Source organism: Lissotriton helveticus, chromosome 6 (assembly GCF_964261635.1).
Source record: "Lissotriton helveticus chromosome 6, aLisHel1.1, whole genome shotgun sequence".
Lineage (NCBI taxonomy): Eukaryota > Metazoa > Chordata > Amphibia > Caudata > Salamandridae > Lissotriton > Lissotriton helveticus.
Window position 1 is genome coordinate 1599979973 of NC_136067.1, and position 9555 is coordinate 1599989527.

At 48.1% G+C, this 9555-nt stretch overlaps 1 pseudogene; it reads right to left on the reverse strand.

Annotated features, from left to right (window-relative positions):
- Positions 1 to 625: 625 nt before the first annotated feature.
- LOC144765536 (18S ribosomal RNA) lies at positions 626 to 2978 on the reverse strand (annotated as a pseudogene).
- Positions 2979 to 9555: the final 6577 nt, after the last annotated feature.

A 9555-nucleotide genomic window follows, 5' to 3' on the forward strand; every position in this document is an offset into this window, starting at 1 on the left:
TCAACCCCTGTGGTGTCGAGAGTCCCCAGCTTGGGCAGATGCCCTGGGCCACACCAGCAGGTTGGTGGGTTGCCCACACCCTGCCCTGGTCAGAGTCATCGGAAGGGAAGAGCCAGGTGGCTCCCTATCCCACACACCACTTGCAGAGAGGAGCCAGCATCCCCTCTCAGCCTCGGCTCATTCTCTTCCAGGCTGCCCTGCTGCCCAAGAAGGGTCGCACCTCAGGCGCCCTAAGCCCAGTCAGGTCAGGATCAGGTGCAGGAGGGCCTGGGGCAGCAGGATCTTCTGTGGCACTCCCAGCCAGGAGGCATTGCCATTTGGTTTTCCCCGCAGGTCGTGTTGGGTGAGCATGGGTTCCATCTCAGGAGGGCTTACCATTTTGCCCCTCCTAGAGGAGCCAGAGCTGGGGCCAACCCCTTCCCCGGTCCTCACGTGTTGGGTCCTCCCAGGTGGAGGAGCGCTCCCCACGCCCAGTCCTCACCCAAGCACCCCAGTGACTGCAGACCACTCTGCCGCCCTTGGCATGAAAGGGCAGGGCCGGTACCTGTGCCTACGGTGTGTTACATCTGGGAGGCTGCCAAGGGTTTCATCCTGGTGTCCTCAATCACTTGGGCTGCTCCGCAGTTAATGATCCTTCCACAGGTTCACCTACAGAAACCTTGCTACGACTTTTACTTCCTCTAGATAGTCAAGTTTGATCGTCTTCTCGGCACTCCACCAGGGCCAGTGCTGGCCCCGGCGGGGCTGAATTGATGACCTCACTAAACCATCCAATCGGTTATAGTGACGGGCGGTGTGTACAAAGGGCAGGGACTTAATTAACACAAGCGTTTGACCCGCACTTACTCATTCATGGGAAATAATTTGTCAGCTGAGTACCGCCTTCTGGCTGTTGTCCACTTTATTTACATTTGGGGATTTTAATGAAATGGATTTGTTTACCGGTAATATAACTATACTTGGTATTCTCCCTGTTTCCATTTTTCTTCAGAGCGGGGCCTCATTACTTGAGCGAGTGCCAGGCGAGGTGAGGCCACTCCCAAGCAGATTTTGGGTGAGTGATTACTTAGAATAAATGTCAATGAGCAATGTCTCGCTGGAGGTTTGATGTAAGCCTACAACTTGCTTCTTTCTTCTACTCCATGTGTGTTTGTATATATGGTTGTGTTTATTTTTAGGAGAGGTGCTTTGATATCCATGACACGTGGAGCCACCACTCAACAAACATCTGAGTCGGTAGGTCATCCTTGCATGGTATGTAATTTTCACTTTACATTTTTTGAGTACTAGTTGCAGTAGTGTTTTAACCATAGGTCCTGAAGAAAGCCATTCACGGCTGAAACATGTCGACCAGTTAAGATCAGTTAACTTACCACCAGGATAGCAGTATTTGCTGGAATTCTATCCACACTCTGCTTTTTAACCCTTGTCACCATGGTGACCGCCAGAATAAAAGTCACATTTAGGCACCATGTTAGTCAATTTTAACACACCTTTTTCACTAGCACACACTCTTTGAGCACTGCAACAACCCTGCCCACAGTTCCTATTCTTTTGACTTTTTTTCATCACTGGTGGATCCAGTACTAGTAAACACTCACAATATTAAAAGTGAGTTTACTAGTGGATACCAGTCTGCAATTTCTACATCCCAGATGATGAAATTCCGCCAATGGGTGGGCTGATGGGTTTTCTTCTCTCACTGCCTGTTAATCATACTATATATACACACACAGTTTAGAGGAAATTAGACACTTTCCAGTCCACATAGACCAATAGCACCCTCTTGTGTTTTTGTACTTTTTTTAAATAATTGCAATCACCAATCCCAATCAGGAAAGGGGTTCAGCAGGTTACCTGCACCTCTCGGCGAAGATTAGACACACACTGATCATTCATTGTAGAGCATGGGCATCCCTAGACATCTAAGGGCATCACAGACCAGTTATTGCTAAATCTTGTGTGGCTGTACGCTGCTTGTCCCTCTAAGAAGTTGGATCCCGACTGCTGGAGGTCACGTAACTAGTTAGCATGGAGGCGTCTCATTAATTATCGGAATTAACCAGACGAATCCCACCAACAACTAAAAACAGCCCTGCACCACTAGCCACAGAATCAAGAAAGAGCTATCAATCTGTCAATCCTTTACGTGTCTGGGTGAGAATTCATTATTCCTAGCTGAAGTATTCAGGCAACCGGCCTGCTTTGAACACTCAATTTTTTCAAAGTAAATGCTTCGGACCCCCAGGACACTTAGTCAAGAGCATCAAGGGGGCACCAAGAGGCAGGGGCTGGGACAGGTGGTAGCACACCTCATGGTGGACTGCCAGCTTGAACCCAAGATCCAACTACAAGTTTTTTACCTGCAGCAACTTTAATATATGCGCTATTGGAGCTGGAATTACTCCGCCTACTGGCACTAGACTAGCCCTCTAATGAATCATCATTAAAGAATTTAAAGTGTACTCATTCCAATTACAGGGTCTTGAAAAAGTCCGGTATTGTTATTTTTCATCACTACCTACCTGAGTCTGGAGTGGGTAATTTGTGCGCCTGCTACCTTCCTTGGATGTGATAGCCGTTTTTAAGGCTCCCTCTCCGAAATGGAACCCTAATTCCCCATTACCCATGGTCACCATGGTAGGCACCGAAAGTACCATCGAAAGTTGATAGGGCAGACATCTGAATGTATCGTCACTGGGACGTGTGATTGGCCTGAGGTTATCTAGGATCACCAAAGCAGCAGGCGAGCCCTAATGGGTCTTGGTCTGATAAACGCATGCGGGGATGTCAGAGCCCATCGGCATGTATTAGCTCTAGAATTACCACAGTTAACCAAGTAACGGATGAAGTAATCAAAGGAACCAAAACTAATTTAATGAGCCATTTGTAGTTTCATTGTACTGGCTGTGTGCACTTACACATGCATGGCTTAATCTTTGAGAAAAGCATATGCTATTGGTAGGATCAACCAGGTAGACACACCTGCTGGATGGGTAGTTGGGAGCTGCGTATTCTTCCCAGACCGACCTTCACATACTTCGGGAGCCTGCTGGGGAAGCCCACCCACCTGGGGGTGCTTGCTGAGGGGACAGGTGGGGTCAAACAGACACCAGCAAGCCCAGGCATCTCCATAGAAGGGAGAGGTGGTCCGAGGTGCAGCCTGAGCGAGACACAGGGGTGCAGGCATTGGCGGCTAAGGAAACCCCATGCAATGGTCGTTTCAAGATGCTGCAGAAATGCGCTAGGCAGAGGAGATCAACAGCATGGTTCACAGGGGCCTGGACTGCCAGGCAGAATCCGGGACCTAATGCCACCTGTCCCCCTTCCACTCTGGTCAGACCACTGGGGGGGCCATGAGCTACCACAGCTGCTCGACCTTCGCTCTGCTGGGTAGGGTCTCCACAAATAACAGGCCCTCGAGTCAGAGGGTTCCTGGCAGGGTGGAAGCTCTTTGCTTGAAACACCAGCTGATACTGGCCAAGCAGTCCATCCGCAATGGACGAAGCTTGCCGACTCGATCAGAGTATATGGCACTGGCCAGACCCTCCCTGGGCAGGCGGTCCTGCACCAGAAAGTCAGCTTTATCTCCCTGCCTGCTCTCGGGCAAGGCAGGCTCAGAGGAAATGCTTATCAGGCAGGGCTGGGGGGCAGGTGTGTAACCCGGCCCTTGAGAGACCTGGTGGACAAGCCCAGGCCCTGGTGCCACCCGGCTGAGAACCTCTGGACCAAAAAGGATCCAGAGTACCCTGTCCCTAGTAATTCAGAGGAAGGATCCCACACTTTCTTGTAATCTGTGCGCACTGGGTGACAGAGGGGACCACTGGTGAGAACACAGCCAACCTCCTGGAGTCCTGCCTTCGTTTGAGGAAGCAAATGAGCCCTTATCAAAACTTCCAATGCAGTAAGGATTTGGCTTCATGTCCCTTGAAACAACGGGTGACGCTGGACAAGCAATTTATTCCTCAACATACCAAGTATGCCCAATCGATCGGAGTATACAGCAATGGCCGGACCCTTCCAGGGCAGGGCGCCCGCACCAGGATGTTAGATTTGTCTCCCTGCCTGCTCTCAGGGAAGGCAGGCTCAAAGAAATTACCCTTTGAGCAGGGCTGAGAGGCTGGTTTGGGCTTGTGCCCCTGGGAGACCGGGCGTCACCTGGCTGAGAACTGTTGGACTGCAAGGTGATCCAGAGTACCCTGTCCCTAGTAATCCGGAGGAAGGCTACCACCCTTTCTTGTAATCCGTGCGCGCTGAGTGACAGAGGCGACCACTGGCAAGAATGCACCCACCCATTCCAGGTGCTTGGACACGCGGTGGGCCGCAGAATGGGGCTCAGGATGGGGGGGCCTCCACTCTAGGGCCCACCGTGGTCATGACCGGAGCATCTGAACCTGACCAAGCAGGGGAAGCCATCCAGGACCCAATCGACCCCCGTCCCAGGCCCTTGGTGGTGTAGCAGGCCGGAGGACGAAGCCCAGGGTGGGAGGGTCATCCCCTGAGACTGGCAGGTCACCCTGGTGGATGGCCCAACCGCTTACATTTAAATTGCGCCCTAAGCTGGAGATAAAGTGCAAGGCTGAGCCAGTATTGCTTAGTGGAATATTTCTACTCGAGGTAGACCCTTCAGTACACATTCAATAAGAGGACAACTGCCAAGGGTAAGCCTCATAAAACGTGTAAATTTGTGTAGAAATATTATGCAATATTATTCTTGGCCCTTGCTTGCTTTAGGATTTCATGCAATGCAAGGTCATGCCATTTCAGTAAGATGTGGCTTTGTATGAAAACATATGGGTATTTTCGCTCCACCAGCCCCGGCACAAAACTATTTTTTTAGGCTTATTCCCCTTTGTATATGTGCTTCAGAACGCAGCAGGCATGCAACGCGGAAGTAAGGAGGGAAATAAAGATATTTCTCCTTATTGCGCTAGCCTTGAGTAGGAGCACCGTTTTGGTAAAAACCCATGTTCACAAGTCTTTGTAAATATGGGTTTACTTCAAAATACATGGGTGGTTGCATGGGAACGCCCATGCTCCACCCATATAGCGCCTACCTGACACAAGGTACTATAAGACATCGCTATGTACTGTGTTGAATTATTATTATTTTTTTTTTTTTACAAAGTCACATAAATTGAGCTTTCTGTGGCTTGTAATTCCCCAAACAGATTTTGCATTGGATCTGCACCAAAAAATAAAGCAAGCCCAAAGCAAAATGTTAGTAAATTTCAGTAGTGATGCGATGCAACATGCGCAACAAAATTCGTTTTATATATTTAATTGTTTACTTACCTCCGTTCACCCATATTCCAGTGTTTACTATCCCCCACCCTGCCCCACCCCCGCCACGCCTCACTGCCCCACCAAACTCCCTCTACAGAACGCTACTGGTAAATTTGGGCCACAGTGAATATAGGACTCTGTATGAACTACATAGCCCTCCACAATCACACACCCCTCTCTTTGACAGCATCAGCTGACATCTTCTATCCCATTCACGATTAATCAAAACAGAGTTAAGCGCCCAGAAATTGAAGATCAGGAATTAAAACAAAATGACAGGAGCGAAGGGTGAAAGAGGTTTTCATTTGGTATTGGTTTTTTGCAGCTCAACTTTAAGAGTGCTAAGTAAGGGCACGTACAGAGTTATTTAGATTATTCATGTAACCACATTTGTTCCATGATTTTATTTGTTTTCTTTTAAATAAAGCCAGAATAAACAAAACTTTGTGGCAAACTGCTTGCTGCAGTGAAACCGTATTTTTGTTTTTAAAGACATGTCTTTAACGGGACAGGATTTGGTCGGTCAGCCATGTCACCTGTCCCTGTGAAGGATGGGATGTTAATGCTACAAGGCAAAGAGCGAACTGTTTGAATCCGCCTGCCTCGAGCAGCGGGAAAAATTTGGAAAGCTGATGCTTTTCTAACAAGCAATGATATCCAGCTGTTTGTGTGACACGGCTGTGAATGACTCCGTCCTTTCCTGTAATCCTTGTTTGCACAAGGCCGAGATCCTGGAGCACTCCTCTCTGCAGGATTCCTGGCGGAGCTGGGGACAGCATGCAGGCGATGTGGGACAAATGGAGCCCTGGTGCACCAGTGTGGAACATTTCTCACATGATGACACAAGGCAGTAATCCCCTAGATTTACACCGCTGTAGACGCTCACACCAGCTCCCAACATTTCAGGCGCTTGTTAGCTCTACCAGTCGAAAAACACAGCACTGCAGGCCTGCTGCTGAGAGGAGGAAAATACGAGGGCTCTCGAAGCTTCTTCAGCCTGCCTTCCCAGCAGAGGCTGATCAATGTAAGTGCAAAGCTAATCAGCGGAAGGACCCTCTTAGGTGGAGGGCCCGGGAGGGGCAGACGACGTGGGGACAGGAGTACGCGATGGATTACGACCTCTTTAACCCCGAGTGCTAATAAAAACGCAAAGGCTGTGATCACATGGTACTAACACCTTTGTCAATACAATTGTCAAGGAGCGATGCAAAAAATGTTGCAAAGAACGCGCAGGTCATATGTTTTTTGCTGAACTCTAATTTCTGCATAGTGAAGTTGAGGGATAATGTTCTGGCTAAATCGTATGCAGACCGCAATGAAGGGGAATCCTTTTATTTTGCCGTTTTTTAAATGCCGCCAACTCGGCCCAAGGGTATTGGAGCGCTCAACATGAGCAGAAGATTTCATTACACAGGGTCAGATACATTTTTAAGTCAAAGGGAGATTGAGGGTCAGTGGAAGAGGTGTGGCGCCGCGGCTAGGGCGACTGACTCTGGAATCTGGGGATCACGGTTCGATCCCCGGCACTGGCGGCAGATTAGCCCAGCACCATGTGACTCTGGGCAATAGCTTGCTTAATCTTCTCGACGGCCCCCAGCGCCTAGAGACCCTTACGGGTGATTGTGCGCTTTACAAATGTGGATCAAGGTGTTGCGGCACACAAGGGGGCGCAAGGGCGACGGAAAACCTAAGTGAGATATTTCAAGCCATGCCAGGTTGCATGGCCCTATGTGGCTTGATTCATCTGGAGTAATGCAAGGCAGCGTTACTCTGCAGCACGGAAGCATTCCATAGGTGTAGCATGGGTGTTCCCATGCATCCCCACACAGATTATGGCACATTACCAGATTCACTATTAGTGGCAGACCTGGGAATGCAGTGAAATACTATGGCTCCCCAGTTGAGGTCTAACGGGGAGAAATATATTTATTTCTCATTGTTCTTTCTTCTTTCTATATGTGCTGCATTTGCAGCGCACATATAAAGAGGGAAATGGCTCTCAGAATTATTTTTCTGGGGGAAGGTGTTCCTTCCTGGACAAAAAATATCCAATGTAGGCACCCTTGTACCATGACGAAAGGCAGGCACACAATGCCCATTTGGCTGAAAGGACTTCAGTCCCCGTCGTGTTCTGTAGCCAGGGGTGCAGGCCTGCAGCTGTTTGGGTCTTTTGCCACAGGGAAAGCCTGGGCGAAGTACGGCTGGGGAAGAGAGCGTCGGAACAAACATTTTCTTTTCACCGACATACACCTTCAGTTTATCTTGATTCTGTGGTGTCATCAAATGAGGCAATAGGGGTCGCAGATGCATCACAATATCCAGGACCAAAGCCTCACAGTGGGGGTTTTGATTGCGCAAGGCAGTGTGCTTTCCTGATCACCATTGTTTTATAGAGAGTCAATGCTTGCCCATAACGCTGGTAGAAGAGACTGCATCTGCACTTCAAAGCAATCTCTGCTATCTTCCTGTGCTTTCAAGCAAACAAGGCAGAAATAGCTAATTTTCTTGAATTGGAATTGCATGTATATAGTTCTTACTACCCTTGTAATGGGTAATAAGTGCTAAATAAATGCTAAACGGGAAGAAATAAATTTAACTTTTTAAATGCAGTGACCAGGCTTTTCTGCCAATAGCATCTTTCATGGGGGAGGGGGGAAAGACATCAGGGTGCTTTACATGAGCACAAATGACATAAAACAAAATCAGACTTTTTTTGACACGTGGAGATAACTTCATTTGGCCAGGGTCACATGATGTTGAGCTGATACTGGGATTCTAACTCCCCAGTTCCAAAGTTGTCAGCTCAGGCTCTTAGGCCACATACCATCAGTTAGTACTGGTGCCAGTGGCTGCGGGTGAATTTAGTAGTGGTGGGTAAAATACTACTCAGGAGTACGCCTGGGCGGAGTTTACGGAGTTCTGCTACATGGAACTCCGTGAAGGGCAAAAAAACTGCCGCGCTACGCAGAGCTCTGCAAGAGGCAGGGTTTCTTTAGATAAATGCAGTTTGCAGTGATTTTTAGTGCAAGGTGCTTGTTCACACTGTGCAATCATCGCAAACAGCACCATGCACAGCGCAAGCGGGCGCTGCTTCCTTTCTGCCGCTCAAGCAGATTTTTACTTGAGCGGCAGCTTTCTCAATGCGAGCAGGCGGTTTCTCAATGCGAGCAGTTGTGAGAATACGCGACCACTCGCAATGAGAAATCTGACCACCTGCGTTGAGAATTCTCGCTGGTCGGTTTATTTACCACGCTCGTGCTCGCCAACTTGATGTTGACGATTGCGAATGAGGAAAAATCTTGCTGGAAGGTTGATTTTCCTCACTTTCGCTCACCAACTTGACGTTGATGAATGCGAGCGAGGGAAAAAACTCCGCTCCGCTACGCATAACTCCGCATAACGCGGAGTGCAGAAAACTCTGCAAAATCAGCAAGCAGAGCGGAGTTTACCGCCCAGACTTACTCAGAACTTCACCCCATTAAAAAAAAAATGGTCTCACTCATGCGCACTCCCTCTCACATTTAGGCCCAGATTAATAAACATTTTGTGCTGGGTTTGAGTCCAAAAAGGGATGCAAACCTGCACAATATGTGTTTTTTAATATACTTTCCAGCGCAAAACCTTTTCCACACTGGAAAGTTGCCTAAAACTAATGCAAAGCAGTGCAAAGCGCAGCACTTCTTTACTCTGTGTCAAGATGGTATTCTATGGGTGGTACATAGGCGTTCCCATGCAACCATTTATGGTTTTTGATGCAAAACCCTATCTACTAGCAACAGTAGACAGGTTTTTGCACCCAAAAAATAAACGGTATTTGAAAACAGGCTTTACTTAAGAGAAATGCTTATATTTCTCATTACTTTTCCCACTGTTCTTGTATACTACACTGTACAGCACACATTCGAAGCAGCAAAAGTTTTAAAGTTAGACAAAGCATAGTATTTTTTGCTGGAAGGTCATTTTTCCAGTACTAAACCTATGCCAAGACTCACATAGCCATCTTTACACTATTGTGCAAAGGTGTCTGTGTGGTGCTTGCCAGTCTAATTGTGCGCCAGCAATATGGAGAAGGCAGGATATAACCACATCTTTGTAGATATGGCACTTTCCGGCTCTCTCCCTCTCTTGCAATGCAGCAACTTTGGGTTCTGTTCTGGGTTATGTGAAAGTTTGATAATCTGAGCCTTAATCCTTTCCCCCTCACACATTCTAACTCACATTCTCTCACTTGATCATTCTCACTCATACTTATTCCCAATCACTGTTACT